Consider the following 19,336-nt stretch of genomic DNA (forward strand, 5'->3'; position numbering starts at 1 on the left):
GGAGACAAGCTTTACAAACCCTGAAAACTTGAGGGGGGTGGAGAGTGAAGGCTGGTGGAGACAAAGTTTGAGGTAGGACAAAGTAGAGAGTGCCGTGGATCACAATGCCAACATATAAAGAGGTGAAAAACCCTTTGATTTTCTGCAGGTCAGAAGATAAAATTTCAAGGGGACAGTAATCAAAGTGACATCAAGAAGATGATACGAGGTGGAACCAAATGTCAGTAAGCAATTAATTTGAAGAGAGGCTCTAGAGCAGTGGTTCTCAACCTTTTTGCCCTGGACCCACTTTATTTAAAAAAAACGTACGCCCTACCCTTAGCGGAAAAAAGTTATATATTCAAAAAAGTTTTAATTCAATCATTTACTGCTAGTGCTTTTCAATCCAATTAATGTAGGGAATACACTGGAACACATATTTCATATTCAACTACTACTTCAATATGTTAACCATCTCAAACACACATTCAACAAATGTCATCACTTCAGTGGGAACCTTGTCCCTGATGCCGGCTGCAAAATTTTTTTGATTCGAGGGACTAATTTTGTTAGTTTCAACCTTAAATCTCCACATTTTGTAATTTCTTGTTGGTTTCTCTTAGTTTATAGGAAATCACTAACAGCACTGAAGGCACATTCTAATAAATAATACGATGGAAAATGTATTAATAGTTCCCTTGCTAAAGTAGTTGAGTTTAGGTATTTCTTTTCAATCTCGTTAGACAGCCATGGTTCCTTTCACTTTGAACAGGATTTTCACAGATTCATCATGTTGCAACTCAGATAACTCCTCTTGATATTGCACTGGAACTTCAAATAAGCCCTTCAGGAATGGCAGAGGGAAAATCCATTGCCTTTAAATCACAAAATCCATCATTGAAGTCAGTAACCAACATTTTCAAATGGTCAACAATGATGTTTGTAGCAGCATTAGTCACCTCACACTTATCAACCAATAGAATTGACAAATTTCTTGCAGAAATATTCTTTTGGCAAAATTCTAGAAGTGTCGTGAATCCAAATAGCTTTGTTTTTCCATCAATGAGTCACATTTGCTACTTGGAGTTGCTTGTCCAATGTACTTAGTTTCTCAAAAATGTCTGTCAAGTAATTCGCATAAGCTTTGCTGTCTGTTGTTAGCAAGAGCTTCATTTCAGGTTTGTCCTTCAAAAACTCGCTGAGGAGATCAAACAGTTCCATAAACCTTTTGATGCAGTTTCCCTTTGACAACCACCTTACTTCAGTGTGAAACAATAATCTCACATGTTCTGCATTTTTATCGACACAAAACTGCTTAAACAGATGTTCACATTGATACACTTGATCACAGAATGCAGTATCTCGTGTTGAACAGGGGAAACTTGCTTGGCAACTAAGTTTTCTCGGTGGATCACACAATGCACAGTCAACATGTTTGGATTTTTATCCTCATTAATTTTAAACATTGTTTTTTTTTAAACCCATCATAGCAGGTGCACCATCTCCAGTACAAGATACAATGTTTCCTTTTGGTATTTCATTTTCATCCAAATAATTTTTGAGCTTGCTATAGATATCAACTGCAGTAGTGGCTGTTTCCAATGATTCACAAAACACTTGAAACACTTCCTGATCAATATATCTTTCGTATGCCAAATAACGGAGCCTCACTATCCCCATATAGTAGATTCCTCCAGTTGTATTGAGAACTTTTGTGATTTCAGCTTCTCAATAAGCTGTTTTTCAATTTTTTGATCCATGTTGCAGACAGTTCTATTACTCTATGGTAATGCTCAGACATCTTTGCATTCCTTTTGCAGGTTTATTACGGATTGAAACAGTTCCTCCCCAATCATATGATTCTTCCCATGTTTTGCTAACAGAGGAATTTCATAGCTACCTTCAAGGGTACGATTCAGGGGGCTGTAGTTTGCGTAGTGAATAATGAAGTGATTTTTGATCTATTTTCAAACTTCTCTTTCAGTGATTGAAAATATTCCAATTTCAAACTGACATAGTTAGGATGTTTTACCCTCAAATGAGCTTCAAGACGGCCTGCTTTCACTGATTCATTTGTCAAAGTCTGTTGGTAAAATAGGCAAAAAGGTGCACGTTCATCATGTTCGGCAGGTATAAACCAAAACTTCAAGAACTCCCTGAATACTGAATAGCAACAAACCTTTTGCTTGCTTGGTCTGCTCATTTTGAATATACAATAGCATGAGCTCCCTGTAACAGATTAATACAACAGCACGAGCTCCCTTAAACAGATTAATCAATATTTTATTGTCTTAGAATTGAAAAATGTAATAAAAGTAATGATCGAATCAAAGGAGGAATACTGACCTTAAAAAAAATGAAAAAAAAAAACTAGCGCGGTTTCTGACATTTTTTCCTTGCAGAAACTGCATCAAAACTGCGCCAGCCTCAAGCTTTACTTTCTGGGGTCTCTTTTTTTTCCCCCCGATTTTGGTGTCTCCCTCAGGCTGGCACCTGGGGTGGACCCCAACAACCCCCACCACCCCCCCCCCCCAATCAATATGCTAGTGCACAAAGATACATACAGATACAGGTTTCACTCACTACTGAACTGAAAAAGTAAAGGGGTATGGATGGAGACATAATTGTTGAGATCATTTGAAATCCTTGTCGCCAATGAAATCATTTGGAATAGATGATAATAAGACCGGTCATAAAAGATACAATTATAATGTTAATCAAGTATAACAACAGTTAAAATAAGAGAAGCATCAGAAGAGCAAAAACACGTGTTATGAAAATAAAAATAACAAAATGACTTTACTTGGAAGTTACAGTTGTGATGTACTCACAGTGTTGCCAAGTCATATCTTTTACACCAACATAATGAGTCTATTTTTTCAAACCAACTTTTTAATTATTTCCCAAAATATTCCCATGCCCCACCTTTGAGGCACATGCCCCACCTTTGAGGCACATGCCCCACCTTTGAGGCACATGCCCCACCTTTGAGGCACATGCCCCACCTTTGAGGCACATGCCCCACCTTTGAGGCACATGCCCCACCTTTGAGGCACATGCCCCACCTTTGAGGCACATGCCCCACCTTTGAGGCACATGCCCCACCTTTGAGGCACATGCCCCACCTTTGAGGCACATGCCCCACCTTTGAGGCACATGCCCCACCTTTGAGGCACATGCCCCACCTTTGAGGCACATGCCCCACCTTTGAGGCACATGCCCCACCTTTGAGGCACATGCCCCACCTTTGAGGCACATGCCCCACCTTTGAGGCACATGCCCCACCTTTGAGGCACATGCCCCACCTTTGAGGCACATGCCCCACCTTTGAGGCACATGCCCCACCTTTGAGGCACATGCCCCACCTTTGAGGCACATGCCCCACCTTTGAGGCACATGCCCCACCTTTGAGGCACATGCCCCACCTTTGAGGCACATGCCCCACCTTGAGAATCTATGCTCTCGAGTCATTCCTGGCTTCACAGAGTGAAAAGGGCCCAGAAAAAGCCCCAATAGGAGAAAAGTTAGTGTAGTCCCTGCAATCGTCAGTGCAGATCCTCTCCACTGTGCCATAACATGAACAGAATTCAGTGTGATTCAAGGAGCAGCTCTACTATTAGTGAAAGGAGGTGGTTGATGAGGCAAGGCAGTGATATTCCCTGAACTGACAGCATGCATGCAATAATTTTAATCAATAAGGCAGTCGATCTCAATGAAGGTCAATGTCAAAAATGAGAGACTGTATTTTTTTCCCCCAATCTTTTTCACCATAGTACTGCATCTCACTCCAACATGAAAGTGAAGCTAATCTTCAGAGTGAATGGGAAACTGTTCACCCACAATGGCTACACACCAAAGTTATACCAAGCTCAGTAGATTACGCTGCAGTTCAGCAATTATGCTTGTACTTGTACACCTATTCAGCTCCAAACCATCAACTCTTTTCTGAAACACATTGGAGGGTAAGTTTCACACACAATGTTCCCTGCTGATTTGTTCCTGCAGCACCACAATGTCCTTTGACACAAAAACTTCATAATGCAACCCTGAAAAACAAACTACTTCTTATATCTACCTCATGGCAATGGCAGACATTGATATGCAATTCATCATTCCCTAGTTTGGTAGCCACAATGTCCTAATTTCTGACATTAGTTTCCTAAGAACTGCTATTCTAATCGGAGCTCTTTCATGGAAAGATTATAATCAGCTGGACAAAGAATAAAGAAGTTCAAGGACATGCTCAGTTTGCTTGAAGAAATGTTACATGTCAAATGACTCTTAGGAATCCCTGGCCTGGGACCATTCAGGTGTAAAAGCAACATTCAGGATGATGTTGAGAAACTCAGGTTAGCAACACAGAGAGACTCCACACAAACACCAGAAGGAGCTCTCGAACTCAAATCTACCCACCTGCCCACTACTTCAGAACTTCCTGTCCTATCTGTGGCATGCTGTATGAATCAGAGAAAGGGACAATGTCTGAAATTTGATAGTCAGATGGTTGAAAGCTAGATGAAAAAGGAGGAAGAGGTTTAATGTCTGGAAGAACACCTTTATTTCAAAATAGACATTCTATTTTCTATGGAAAATATTTTTTTTTAAATTTGGCAAAATTGTGGTAGTAAGAAAATTAATGATAGTTTTGAAGCCAGGAAATTTATTACTTTTTGTAGAATGAAGGAAACATTTAAGATATTGGAAAATACAAGATTTTGTTACTATCAAGTTAAAAGATTTTTTGTGAAATTTTTGGCCAAGATTTATTATTACCAGCAGAGACCGAAGTAGAATTATTATTATGTACTAGGGATGTAAAGAAATTTATTTCAGAAATGTACAAGTTATTACAAAAGAAGGCTCACAAAGAGGGAGCTCAATAAATCAAGACATAAATGGGAGGTAGATTTAAATAAGCAAATAGATGAATGTAGATGGATTCAGAGATGTAGAGAGAGTATGAAAAGTACAATAAATGTGAGATATCGGCTAGTTCAATATAATTTTATTCATCAATTATACTTAACATCACAAAAGTTACATAATATGAATTATATTTATTTAGATTTATGTTTTAGATGTGGACAAGAAGTTGGTACTGTTTTTGCATTCGACTTGGCAGTGTTCCACAATTAAACCTTTTTGGCATGATTTGAGTAATTTATTAAAACAAATAACTGGAGTAAGATTCCCACAGGATCCAATGTTATTTTTACTGGGCGATGTTAGAGGAATTAAACCTAAATTAAAATTGAATATGTATCAAATAAAATGTGTTCAAATTGCTTTGGCAATAGTTAGAAAATGCATTGCTAAAACTTGGAAGTCAGATACCGATTTGAGAATGGATAAATGGCTTGCAGAAGTTCAGAGTTGTATTCCACTTGAGAAAATTACTTACAATTTAAAAGATAAATATCAACATTTTGTGAAGCCCATATTTACAAACTGTTGGTATTCAAATTTAAACGCATCTCAAATATTCCCTTTCTATGAATATTGATACGGGTTATATATTATATATAAATATGTTTTTAAAAAGAGATAAATTGTGGTGGTTTAGTGTAGGTCACTTTACAAACAGATACTTACACTTCACATCTCATTTAAAATGCAAGAGCTTTGCTGAAGCCAGACATGCAGGCACCAGTGGCTTTGCAAAAGACAATGGAACTGCTTTGGAAGGAACTTCAGAAATGGAACAAAGTCCAGGCTCGAGTGCTGATAAAGATCTTTCAAGGATTGGATTTGGAGCCTTGGGAGGGGTCCTGGTGTTTACAAGCAGAGAGGAACAAAAACAGGATTCTTCTCTTGGGGGGGGGGGGGGGAAGAGAGAGAGAGAGAGAGAGAGAGAGATCAATTCTGCAGTAGCTTTTGAGGCTGCAACATGACAAGCTGACTCCTTGTTGAAAACCCCATTTTTAAGATATGTTGTGAGTTCCGAGCTTAGACTGTTGAAAACCCTTGTAGTCCTTACAAGAGGAAATAGCTGGCTCGAGTGTTTCTCCTGAAATAAAGGAAACAAGAGGAACTCTGTGGTGACCCAGATGAAAGAATATCATTTGGAAATCACATGATGGGGAAAGTTTCTTCAGCAAGACACTGAAATGACTGATTGGAAGAAATCAGTTTGTATGTGTCCAACGAGCAACAAACATTTCTCCGAAACCAACCAGAACTTTCCTGAGCGGTAACCATTTACCTTTAAGCACCAGACCCTGGTGAAAATTCATAAATGTTAAATTCTGTGCACAGTATAAGAATTGCCTGATACCGGTGAACTTGGAGGAGTGAGAATAGACAATAGGTGCTGGAGTAGGCCAATAGGCCTGTCAAGACAGCACTGCCATTTATCGGATCATGGCTGATCTTTCAATAACCAATCCCAGCCTTATCCCCATTACCCTGAACTCCCCTGCCCATAAAAGCAAACAACTTCCCTGAACATATACACATTACATACACTTGTGCTTAGAATTAGAAGAGGGTTAAGTTAGGTTAATTTAAGTCAATAATAATGTTAAAGTTTGATCCTATTTTTATGTTTAAAGAAAATTAAAAACAACTTTTGTTTAAGTAACCATTTGTCTTGGTGAATTTCTATCATTGCTGGGTTTTGGGGTCCTTTGGGCTCGTAACAATACAATACAAACAAAAGTATCGGAAAGTGAAGTTCTCCCTTGGTGGTTTTCTGGTCTCTTTTCTTCTTTTTCTCCTTTGTTTTAGTTTGTAGGGGGTTGGGGAGAGGGGATTGGGGGGGGGGGTGGGTGGAGGGATTTAGAGGATGTTTTTCTTTCTTTTATATTTTGTTTTCCTTTTTATTTATAAAATACTGCATGTATTTAGATTAAGTTTGAAATATTGTGATGTAGCGGCGCTATGAGGGCACCACAACTCCCAGAAGGCATCGAACCGGCCATGTGACATCAGTGCATGATTATGTCAGCAGGTGTCGTGTGCGTATTTCAGGCTTTTAAAAGGTTGTGCCGGTGATGAAGAGTAAATCCATTTGATTCAGTCTAGAAACCTCTTGTATGGTTATTTTGTCGTGTCCACTGTGATTCCAGTGGCCACAACTGGTGACCCCAATGTATTTTTGGGCAAGCATGGACTCTGCAGCCGTTGCTGTGAAGCTACCACCTTTCTGGACAGCTGAGCCTAAACTGTGGTTCCAACAGGCCAAAGCACAATTTCACCTTTGCAAAGTCAAATTGGATACCACTTGTTATTACCATCTTGTTAGTGCCTGGACCAAGCCATCGCTAAAAAGGTCGGTGACTTCCTACAGGATCCACCACACACCAGTAAGTATGACACTTTAAAAGCACTTTTATTACATGTATTCAGTATATCCCCTAGGGAAAGGGGAGCCAAACTACATTTCGATAGGTTGGGAGACCATGCCCCTTCAGAACTAATGGAAGAAATGTTGTTCCTGGCAGCTGGCGAAAGACCCAATTTGTTATTCGAGCAGTTGTTTTTAGAGAAAATGCCAGATGACATTAGGTTCTTGTTATCAAAGTGTTCATTTGAAGACCTAAGGGCTTTAGCAGCAGAGGCAGACATTATTTGGCTGGCTAAAAAGCATAGCAAGGAAAGACAAGTCTGCACAACCAACCCCTCCAATACTGACCCCGTGTCACACTCTAGTGCTCTTAGCACATCACTCCCTACAACCAGGCAATGCCCCAAGACAAGTAAGCAGCCTGTGGACACCTCATCTTGGTGTTATTATCATAGGCATTAGGGAATAAATCCCTGAAAGAGCCTTCCACCCTGCCCATTTACGGGAAACGCCCAGGCCGACTGTCAGTAAGGGCTGCGGCATTTGGCAAGAAACATGCAAGCCTACTATATGTAAGGGACCAGTTGTCCCAATGAAAATTTCTGGTGGACATGGGTTCAGATGTTAGTGTATTTCCACCCACTGATTTTGAAACATGCCATCCTACCCTGGACCTGCAACTACGAGCAGTTAACAGTTACAATATTCTGACCTTTGGCACCTGGAAAATGAATGTCAAGTTTGAGAATCATCTGTACATTTGCCCATTTATTATAGCAGCAGTATCCCAACCTTTTCTTTATGCAGATTTTCTTTGGGCTTATTAATTCCTCGTCGACTTAAATACCCCTGCTCTGCGCCTTCAAACATTAAGTAAACCAGTAGATGAATTCTCCAAGCTGTTGGAAGATTTCCCTTCAATTACTATTCTGCAAATTTCTACCTCCACTGCAAAGCAGTGTTACTCATCACATTTGTACTAAGGGCCCTCCTATCCTTGCTAAAGCATGTCACTTGCCTCCAGAGAAGCTGCATTTAATCAAGGAAGAGTTTGCCAAGATGGCAGAACTAGGCATAATATGTAGAATCCCTGGGCATCTCCATTACATATGGTCCTGAAACACAATGGAGGTTGGTGACCTTGTGGAGATTACAGGTGACTTAACGACACCACGATTCTGGATCATTATCCGATACCTCATATTCAGGATTTCTTGGCTAATTTTCATGGAGTGAAGATCTTCTCCAAATTAGACTTGGTGCGTGGCTATCACTAAGTACCAGTAGAGCCAAAAGACATTCTAAATATAGCAATAATTACCCTGTTTGGGTTGTTCGAATTTTTATGAATGCCATTTGGATTAAAGAATGCCACTCAATATTTCAATGGGTGATGGTTGCTTTAGGACGTGGTATGACCAATGTCTTCATTTACCTTGACAACATGTTAGTGGCCAGGGGGACTAAGGAAGAACTTTTGGAACATCTTCATACACTTTTTATTCATCTTCAAAAATTTGGACTGACCATCAATCCAGATAAATGCATTTTTGGACAATAAATTATTGATTTGCATAGGATTACTCAGGAAGGTAACTCTGCTGTCATCCAAAGTTGAGGCAATTATCTCAATTCCTGAGTGACTCATTTTAGTTTACTGGCACACATTACTTCAGATAGAGAACAACAATTTACTTCCTCGCTGTGGATGGCCTTGTCTCACTGTATGGATACAACAATTCATCATATGAATGTCTATCATCCCCAGGCCAATGGAATGGTGGAAAGATTCAATTGACATCTCAAGTCAGCCTTGATGGTTTGGTTAGAGGGCCCGAACTGTCCTAGGTATTACTGGGCATTAGAACAACTCCAAAGGAGGACCTTCAAACTTCATCTGCCAAGCTCATGTACGGCATTGGTAGTTTCAGGGGAGTTCATTCCTAACCATTCCAACTCCAGCAATAATCCTAAGGAACTGTTGAACAGGGGAAGGGAGACCGTAGGAAAATTGACCCCTATACCACCATCGTTACATGGAGAACACTTCTTTTGTGCCTGAAGACTACAAAAACTGTGAATTATGTCTTCGTCCGACAGGAAACACTTGGTCAACCTATACAGATGCCCTACAAAGGACCTTATAGGATACTCAGACAAACTAGGCCGACCATATTTTGGGCATTGGAGGGAAGCCACAGTCTTTAACTATTGACAGACTTAAATCAGCTCATGTGGACAAGTCTTCCCCACTGCAACAGCCACAGGGGTCAACAACCTAAAAGTCAGATAAACCTTTCTGCCAGTTCTGGTGGGGGGGAGCTGTGTAGCGGCACTTTGGTGGCACTACAACTCCCAGGAGCCTTCGAATCGGCCATGTGTCATCAGTGCATGATGACATCAGTGTGTGTCGAGCATGTGATTTGGGCTTTTAAAAGGTTGCATGGGTGAAGAAGAGTAAATCTGTTTGATCCACTCTAGAAATGCCTTGAGTGGTTATTTTGTCATGTTCACTACGATTCCAGTGGCCACAGTGATATGTTTGTTAAGTGGTTTTATATTAAATAAAATTTAAAAAAAGGACATGGCCAACACAGCTTATGTGGTCTGTAGAGATCAACTTGTTATAAAACCCACCCTAACAGCTGAATTCGCCTGACCCAGTGCTGTCCAAGACACTGGCCTTTTGTCGCTACCTGGGAATTCAGATGTCATTTGTGAGTAAACGTGAGACAGCATTCATGGGCTCACAAGTTGCATTACATTCACATGCAGGTGCACTCAGGCGTGTTTTTTATTTAGCAATAGAATATACAATGATCTGTTCTTGGATTGTTTTGCCTTTGCTTCATGAATGGCTACAGATTTTTTTTCAATTTATGGGTACAACATTTATTCATATTATCAGAGCAAAAGATTGTTTCCAGCTAAAATACCTGTGGCTGGTAACCAGTTCTTTTGGACAACATTGTCCAAATACTTATACATTATATCAACAATGAGTCTCATTTGCTACCACTCCATAAACCATATTAACTAGTCTCTGATCATGATGGAGATTTTCTTAACCCTGGTGAAGTACTGACTCTTGATGAGGTTAAACTCCATATTAGCAACAATTCTCTATCACCTTGGTTAAATGACAAATCTTCCCATCAGCAAGGGTCAATCATGGGTCAGATCTCAGCAGATCAACACCCTCTCCTGCAGCAATGAGAGAAAAGTCATCACTGCAGGGAACCAGATCTGGTTTTCACTTCCTTAACCCTTGAAATAATGAATTAATTTTACTGATTCTGCCAAATCTCCAACTGAGATCTGCTGACACAGTAAAGACCAGACTAAAACTAGGATATTTATAATTTCTAGAGTTCAGCTCCATACCAGACAGCCTGTTGATCAATGAGCCATTGGAAGAACCCTCATTCATCCATTAAGCAAACATTGGCAAGCCTAGCCCAAAGAATTAAATAACCAGAGGCTCCAAGTCATCTCCAATAATCAAAATCACAACCTATTCTGATCCAAATGTTTCAAAGGATACTGTTGCTGCAATACAAATGGCATCACTGAACTTCTTAACTGCACGTTGTGCCTTATTGGCTATTATTAGCACATTGAAAGAGAAGTGATGAAGGCAAGAACATTGGATTGCTCTTAAATGCCACAGTCCTCAGACATTTGTAATTACTAAAACTTTTTGGTGAAAAACTTCCTTAGGTAAAGGCAGCAGTCCTTTGTACAAGGCCTCACAAAAAGCAATGAGATGAATAATCAACTTGGGCAAAGCTAGTTGGGATCGAAAATTGACCAAGCCAAATTTCCTGTCTGTGGCTTTTTGTATTCACTTGGTCTCCACTATTGTGCCCCCCGCCCCCTTTGGTACTTCATTACCCTCACCTATAGATCTGAAGGTGGATATATTCAAAATGTCCTTAGTCACAGGGGAGGTGCCGGAGCACTGGAGATAGCTCATGTTGTCCCGCTGTTTAAGAAAGTCTCTAAAAGTAAACCAGGCAATTATAGGTGAGTGAGCCTGATGTCAGTAGTATATAAATTATTTGAAGGATTTCTGAGAGATAGGATATATAGATATTTGGACAGTCAACAGCTGATTAACAACAGTCAGCATGAATTTATGCGGGATAGGTTGTGTTTAACAAACCTTGTAGAGTTTTCTGAGGAAGTTACCAAGAAGGTTGATGAGGGAAAGGCTGTAGATGTTATTTATATGGATTTTGGTAAGGCCTTTGACAAGGTTCCACATGAGAAGTTGGTTCAGAAGGTTAGAACTCCAGGTATACAAAGAGAGGTTGCAAACTGGATTTGAAATTGGCTTGATGGAAGAAAACAGAGAGTGGTGGTGGATGGTTGCTTCTCAGACTGGAGGTCTGTGTCAAGTGGGGTGTCTCAGGGATCTGTGTTGGGACCACTATTGTTAGTTATCTATATAAATGACCTGGATGATAAAGTGGTGAACTGGATCAGCGAGTTTGCTGATGACACAGGGAGGCATAGTGGACTGTGAGGAAGATTTTAAAAGCTTGCAAAGGGATCTGGACCAGCTGGGAAATTGGTCAGCACAGACCGGAAGCGTCGAATGGCCTGTTTTTCTGTGCTATAACAGTCTACGATTCTCTGGTGTGCAGAGATGATCAGAGTTTAATCAAAAGTAAAAATCAGATCAAAACAATATTGTGAGATAGGTTATAATTACCAAATGAGATTCACAGAGCATAAAATAATAAATGAACAGTAACAGGAACAAATTGTGTACACAACAAAACATGTGAGATGGGAAATGCATAGGGTAGGGAGCAAATTTTCAGTTAGTGGTGTGCTCTTTTGTATTTGATAAGTTCCCTGCCTGGAAGACAGCCTGATTGATAACGTAATTTCCAGGCTGATGGAGAGAAACCAAAAAGGACAAATCCAATGCCACTCTTAGAGCTGCAATACGGTGGACTAGTCTGTTGATGTATGGCTGAAAACTTCAAACCATTGCTGTTCCCCCCCACAAGAAGGGCTGCAAAAGCATTTGATCTTATCCCCAAAGCTATTCTTTCCATTTTTGGGATCCGGCTGGCCACAATTAAATTGCAGACTTGCATCACAAGCAGACAGTTACATTAAAATGAAATTACTATTGGTTGATCTGTTGGGAAGGTCTGATGACGAATCCCTAGCCCGGTCTCTAATAAAACAATGAAGTTGCAGGAGTTGGCTTTCAGATTTTAAAAAGTTTAAATGGCTGGTGTTGTTGCTAGGAAAATTGAATGGGAGTAATTTTGTTTTCAACTTCAGTATAACAGGAACTGGATACTATCTAAGGCTACTAATCCGTGATTGTGATCCACTGACAGCTGGCTATAGTGTCGAAAAGTTATCTACGCATTCACCAGCAAGATATTTGACTTCAATTACATGAAACAACTCAAAACCAGGTGGAATTTTGACAAAGTCCATTCTGTAATAATTCCCTCCTGAAGGTATCACATTCAACTTCTAAATGGGTACTTTATTAATGGTACAGACTTTGTAGGCTGAAGGGCCTTTTCTATGCTCTATGATTCTATATAGAGGCAAACAGGTAGCAAGTTTGTAACAATTTTATTAAAGAGTATAGAGGGGTACAATGAAATAGGATTAGAGCAGGAAAGACTGGAAGGGTCAAACAACTGTTGCCGCAGATGGAGTGATTGGTTCTACTTCAATTAAATGGAGTTCAAAAATTAATCAAGAAGATGACGTGGACAGAGAATGAGAACATTTAAAAGTGCAAGAAATAAGAATTTGATGAACCAAAGTGAGAGTAAAGAGGAGAAAATTAAGCATTACTTCCTTTGGGTCAAAATGAAATTCTGTTTAAAAAAGCAATTAAGGAGGGAAACAGATTGTAGAAATTTACTACAGTCTCAGCATCTGCAGACTTGTGTTTCACCACAAGCAGAACCTCTGCCTACATTAATTTATGAAAAATTATTTTGATTTAACAAGTGACAAGCCACAGTCTTGAAATGTGAAAGAAAAATTCCATAAAAGCAAATGAAAGTCTAATATTATGAAGTGGGTGCGTGGTTTCTGACATCCATCCTTGCCCAGCACAAGATAGGCTAAGAAAAGCACCCTCTCTCTTAACTTTGTGGATGATGTCAAATTGTGTCCTGTAGATAACACAAAGGAAGTATGTGACAAACTACATGACATTATTTACATTCTTGCAGAATACTATCAAACTTGCAAATGCATTAGTGTGTACATGTGCATAATTAACAAATGAAAGAAGACCAGGCACTACTTGGATAATAAGAGTCTGAACAGCAAGGAAGGCCAAAAAAAAATGGTTAAAACAAATACTGGGGTTATACGGAATACTGAAAAGCAGAAGAAAAATGCATCAATTATGATTACATCACATTAGCAATACAGGCAAAACATACTCATCAGGAAAAGACAGAATACACCAAGCTTCTTTTCTCCAGACTAGATAATGCCACAGGTGACTTGATAGGTGGAAATGGGCAGGTACAGAGAAAGAATTTCCACTAACGTGAAAGTTAAGACAAGGAGCAAGAATGTATACAAGAAGGAAGCTTAATAATTAAGTCAAAAGAAAGTAATAGATTTGGATGAAGAAGAAGAAAATTTGAAGGAGTATAACAGAAACAAAGTCTGGCACAGATCAGTTGCACTGTCGACCCAACTTATCCACCCCCCAACAATGCAAAAAGTCAAGAATTAAACAGGGCAAGAGCATACATACATCTCCATGTTCTTTTAAAAAAATAAAATGCCAGACTGTAAAAAGAAAGGGAGAAAGAAAAAACAAGCTGAATTGTTAGATGAGGCTGTTTAAAAGTTTAAAACCCCTGTAAAATTGCAGAAGGATGGAAACTTTCTCCAATTCGGCTTTTGAACATCTAATACTGAATACCGTCATCATGCATTTTGCTTAACGTTAAAATACAATTTTTATTTAAATGCAGCTGTTGCTAACCCAAAATGAAAACAGAACACAGTGGAAACACTCAGGTTAGGCCACATCGGTGGAAGGAGAAATAATATTAACTTTTCAGGTCAGCCTTGTTCCAGAACTGGAAATGCAATAAAAATGTGGTTTGAAGTTGCAGAGAAGGTAGCAGGAGAGACTGAATGATCCACCCACCAACATAAAACCATTCCCCCCTCCCAACCTTTGCTTTCTTTGTTCTCTTAAAGGACAAATAATCTGAAACTTTATCCTTGTTATTTTTTAGATCTATTGTCAAGTCATGAAATTCTTTGTTTTGTGGCAGCATCATAAAGCAAACATACATATTATAACCATCTTACAACATTACTATAAAAAATAAAATATTAACAATAATAGGGTGCGAAAGTAAGACAGCAACTTTGGTTCATTGAATGTTCAGGATCCTGATGGCAGCTGGGAAGAGTGCCGCTTTAGAATTTGCCTGACCTGCAGTTTTTCAGTATTTTCTGGTTTAGCTCAGTTTAACATTATTGTGTAGACCAAGACTGACACTTCTGAATAAACCTTCCACCAAGAAATTCTTTACTATTCAATAACAAACATCCCAAGATGTTTTAAGTTATACTGTCAATTAATAGCAGACAAGAATAGTTTTAGCTTGTTATTATCTTCCATTTCAGATTTCCAGCATCTGTATCTTTTTTGTTTTCACTCTCTGGGAAAGGGAGTTTGAGTTGCAGGATACTAAACTTACTGGAATTCAGAAAAAAATTAGGGGAGATCTTGTAGAAGCACAGTATTAGAGCAATTTAAATGGGAGCTTGATGGTTGGGACAGACTCTGTAGGTCGAAGGATCTTTTCTATGCTCCATGATTCTTTATAGAGGCAAACAGGAAGTAAATTTCTATCAATTTTATTAAAGAGCATGGAGAGGTACAGTGAAATAGGATTAGGGTTGGACAGACTGGAAGGGTCAGACATCTGTCACCAGTGTTGACTCACCACTGGCTCAATTTAATTAAAATGGAGTTCAAGAATTAGTCAAGAGAATGACATTTAAAGTGCAAGAAGAACATGCTGAACCATAGTGAGAGTAGAGGAGAAAATGGCTTTCTTTGGGTTAAAATTAAATTCTGTTTAAAAAAAAACAATCAAGATGGGGAGCAGAAATTATTGTAGAAAATTACTACAATCAGAGTGTCTGCAGACTTGTTTCACTCAAAGCAGAAGTGATTAAACAGCAAGGTGATTTCAAGTGCTGCAGCCTTTTGGTTTTGGAAGATGGCTTTTAACATTTCTCTGCAAGACTGGGATATCATCATTGCATTTTCAATGTTAGTGCTGAATGCATGAGCTGTGTTTTCAACTGACATGGACAGTTTAATTGGTTGCTTCTTCCCATTGGATGATGTTCTGCCAATGGAGAATCCAAGGACAGAAGGGGAGCTCAGATAGACCAGCATCTGATTTCCACCCCTACCCTTTTTCAATCCAGAACGTGCCAACAAGAATACAAGAAATGGAAGCAGCAGTCAGCTATCTGGTCCACTGAGCCTGCTGTGTCATTCATTAAGATCACAGCTAATCTGGCTGTGAACTCAGCTCCACATACCTGCCTCTTCCATATAACCCTTAAATTCCCTATATGCAGAAATCTAACTGTTTCTTAAGTATGTTTACTGAGGTAGCCTCGACTGCTTCCTTGGGCAGAGAATTCCAGAGATTCATCACTCTCTGGGAAAGGAAGTTTGAGTTGCAGGATACTAAACTTACTGGAATTCAGAAAAAATTAGGGGAGAAGCATATAACATTATGAAAGGGATAGATGAGATAGAGACAGGAAAGTTGTTTCCATTGGTAAGTGAGACTAGAGGCCTTTTCACATTGGCAACCCACTAAATTGGCATGTGAATGGCATGTTTTGAAATACCGTTCACACTGGACCAAGAAAAGCTGCTCACACTCAAGCCGATTCGAAACAGGTCAGCTCTGATACAACCTCCCAAGGTGTTAAGTCCCCGGTGGATTTGGACCCCCTACCCTACCCCATACTGGTTTGGGGGCATTCACACTGATAGGTGAACTGGTAAATTGCCAGTTAATTCCTGCTTTCAAGTGCCAGTGTGAAAGGGGCTTCAATCCCTGCTCATTGGCTAACCCACTCACCATTGGAATCAACTGGTGATCCTCCTCTGCAATGCTTCCAAAACCAGTATATCCTTTCTCAAACAAGGAGACCAGAACTGCACACACTGCTCCAGGTGCAGCCTCACCAGTACCCTGTACACTTGCAGCAGAACCTCTGAGGTCTTGAATTCAATCCCTCCATCAATGAAGGCCAACATCCCCTTTGTCTTCTTGATTACCTGTTACACCTGCAAACCAATTGATTCAACACAGCACAAGTACAATTCCCTCTGCACAATAGCATGCTGCAATCTTTCACCATTTAAATAATAATCTGATTTATTATTTTTTTCTTCCAAAGGAGATGACCTTGCATTTACCAACATTGTACTCCATCTGGCAGACCTTTGCTCACTCACTTAACCCTATATCTATCTGCAGAATTTGCTTTTCTACTCACTATAGTGTCATCAGTAAACTTAGATGCACTCTGTACCCTCTTTCAAATCAATTTACATCATGAATACTTATGGGGCTAGCATTAACCCATGTTACACTCTTCTCATCACTGATTGCCACTTGAGAAACACCTATTAATCCCAATTCTTTGCCTTCTATTGGTTAATCTATCTTCTACTCATGCTACTACATTATTCCCAACTCCATACATCCTTATCTTATAGACAAATCTTTTATGGGGGCACCTCAATGAACTGTGCTCATTATCTCCTCAAAGAACTCCAATAAATTTGCCCAACATGATCTGACCATGCTGGGTCTGCCTGATAGAGAACAATTGCTATCCAGATGTCTCACTATGTCTTCCTTCATGTTAGGTTCAAGAATTTTCCCTCCATAGACATTCAGCTAACTGCCCTATAGTTACCGGACTATTGTCTATATCCTTATTGAAGCATAATAGCGAAACTCTTCCGCACTCTTCCTAATGCAACCACATCCTTCCTGCAATGTGGTGACCAGAACTGTTCACAATACTTCAAATGCAGCATGAAACATATTTTGGTCTATGATGAATGATTATAGAATTATGATGAATGCCTTCACCCTTTTCACCTGTGTCTCCATTTTCAAGGAGCTATAAACTTGCACCTCAAGGTCCCTCATTCTTGAAGTCCATGGTATTTACTGGACATGTCCAATTAGTATTTGAAATCCCAAAATGTATTATGCCACACTTGTTTGGATTAAATTCCACTGTCACTCCACCCATCTTTCTAACTTTACAAGTAATCTTGTCAGATGAAAATGTCCTTACCTCAAATCTCTCTGCTACATTTAGTTTCATAATCTCTCAAAGTCGAGATACACAAAATAAATTTCCTTGACCCACTATTCAACAGATTTATAAATGTAATAGATCAAAAACCATATATTGTGTATCATCTCTCCTTAATCTCTGTATTGTATTGGACACAATCGACATGGTAGCCTTTACAAAGTATTCTTCTCATTGGGACTATATTTAGTTTCAATTCTGCTTATTCAAACTCAGCGTCTCCAGCACTTCTCATGTTCCCCAAGCATCCTTCTTTCTTTTTTACAGATTCTATACCATAGTGTTATCAACTTAAGAAGTTGCCTGAAATTGAGGGCCTTACTTACAAGGAGAGATTGGATTGGCTGAGTTTATTCTTAATGGAACATGGAAGGATGAAGGACACATTATATAGGTACATAAAATTATGAAGGGCACAGAGATAGCAGAAAATCAGTTTTTTTTTCCTCCTGTGGTGGGGGACAGGGGGAGCATCTAAAACGAGAGGGCACAGGTGACAGAGGAGAAATTCACAGGAGAACTGCGGGGCACAATTTTCGCAAAAAGGATGGTGATTGTTATGCTTGTCCTTTCAATAAGAACAACTTTACGTGGGTTTCACACTCCTGTTACTATTGTCACAGATTTTTCTCTGTACATGTTGATGTTGGAGAGTACAGAGAAGATTTACCAAGATGATTCCTGGAATGCAATGGCTAACATATGAGGAATGTTTAGCGGCTCTTGGACTGCATTCATTGGAATATAGAAGAATGAGAGGGGATCTCATAGAAATATTTTGAATGGTGAAAGGATTGGACAGAGTAAATGTGAATAGGATGTTTCCCATGGTGGGCGAGACCAGGACAAGAGGGCACGGTCTTAGAATTAGAAGGTGCCCATTTAAAACAGAGATAAGGAAAAATGTCTTTAGCCAGTGGGTCATGGATTAGTGGAATTCGTTGCCACATACAGCTGTGGAGGTCTGATCATTGGGGGAGTTTAAGGAGGAGATTGTCGGTTTCTAATGAGTCAGTATCAGGAGATATGGGGAAAAGTCTGGAATTTGGAAGCAGATGTGAGAACAGTATTTCTCAGGATAGAGTTGCAGAGCTGACTTGATGGGCCAAATGGCCTACTTCTGTTCCTTTATCTTGTGATTCACACAGCTTTGTTCAGAACTAGATACAAAGTAGCTAGGATGTGATCTGCCAATATGACCAGTGAATACAAAAAGTGCAAAGATTGCAACTGGCTAATATCATCTCCTTTCAATTAAAACATTACAACAGAATTTCTTCAAAAAACATTTTGTAGAGCTTCCAAAACCCAGCAAGTTTACAGACTTTCACTAAATAAAATAGGGGAAATTAAGTCAGGTTGATAGAAAATATAACTGCAACAGTCTCAGATGGATGTCTCTAGTGCTTTGCCTCCTGTTGCCTCCAGGTACATTCAGTTCCGGTTGCCCCAGTATTTCCATTGACATTTGACCTGGACGTGAGCTCGAAGGAGAAACATTTGATTAGCTTCCTAATTTCTTCCATGTAGTTGAATGGCTGTCACTCATGTTGGATAGGTCATTGTAGGAGTGACTAAAGCCTGGATCCTTCTGCTTGTGTTTCTTCCTGACAAAAGATTTGTGCCACTTTGGAGAAAGCCAATTTTGTGATCTGTTAAACTTCTCATTTCAAG

At 39.5% G+C, this 19,336-nt stretch overlaps 1 long non-coding RNA gene across 2 annotated transcripts in view; it reads left to right on the top strand.

The window, feature by feature from the left end:
- The window catches only part of LOC138763676 (uncharacterized), a 62,163-nt gene extending 61,525 nt beyond the window's left edge, over positions 1–638 (top strand). The window contains exon 5 of one of the 2 annotated variants that reach the window (XR_011357713.1): positions 149–638. This is a non-coding gene — a long non-coding RNA (uncharacterized lncRNA). The remainder of the gene's footprint in view (positions 1–148) is intronic. The other variant, XR_011357715.1, reaches the window with a different exon arrangement.
- Positions 639–19,336: the final 18,698 nt, after the last annotated feature.

The sequence above is a fragment of the Narcine bancroftii genome, chromosome 5 (genome assembly GCF_036971445.1).
Source record: "Narcine bancroftii isolate sNarBan1 chromosome 5, sNarBan1.hap1, whole genome shotgun sequence".
Classification (NCBI taxonomy): domain Eukaryota; kingdom Metazoa; phylum Chordata; class Chondrichthyes; order Torpediniformes; family Narcinidae; genus Narcine; species Narcine bancroftii.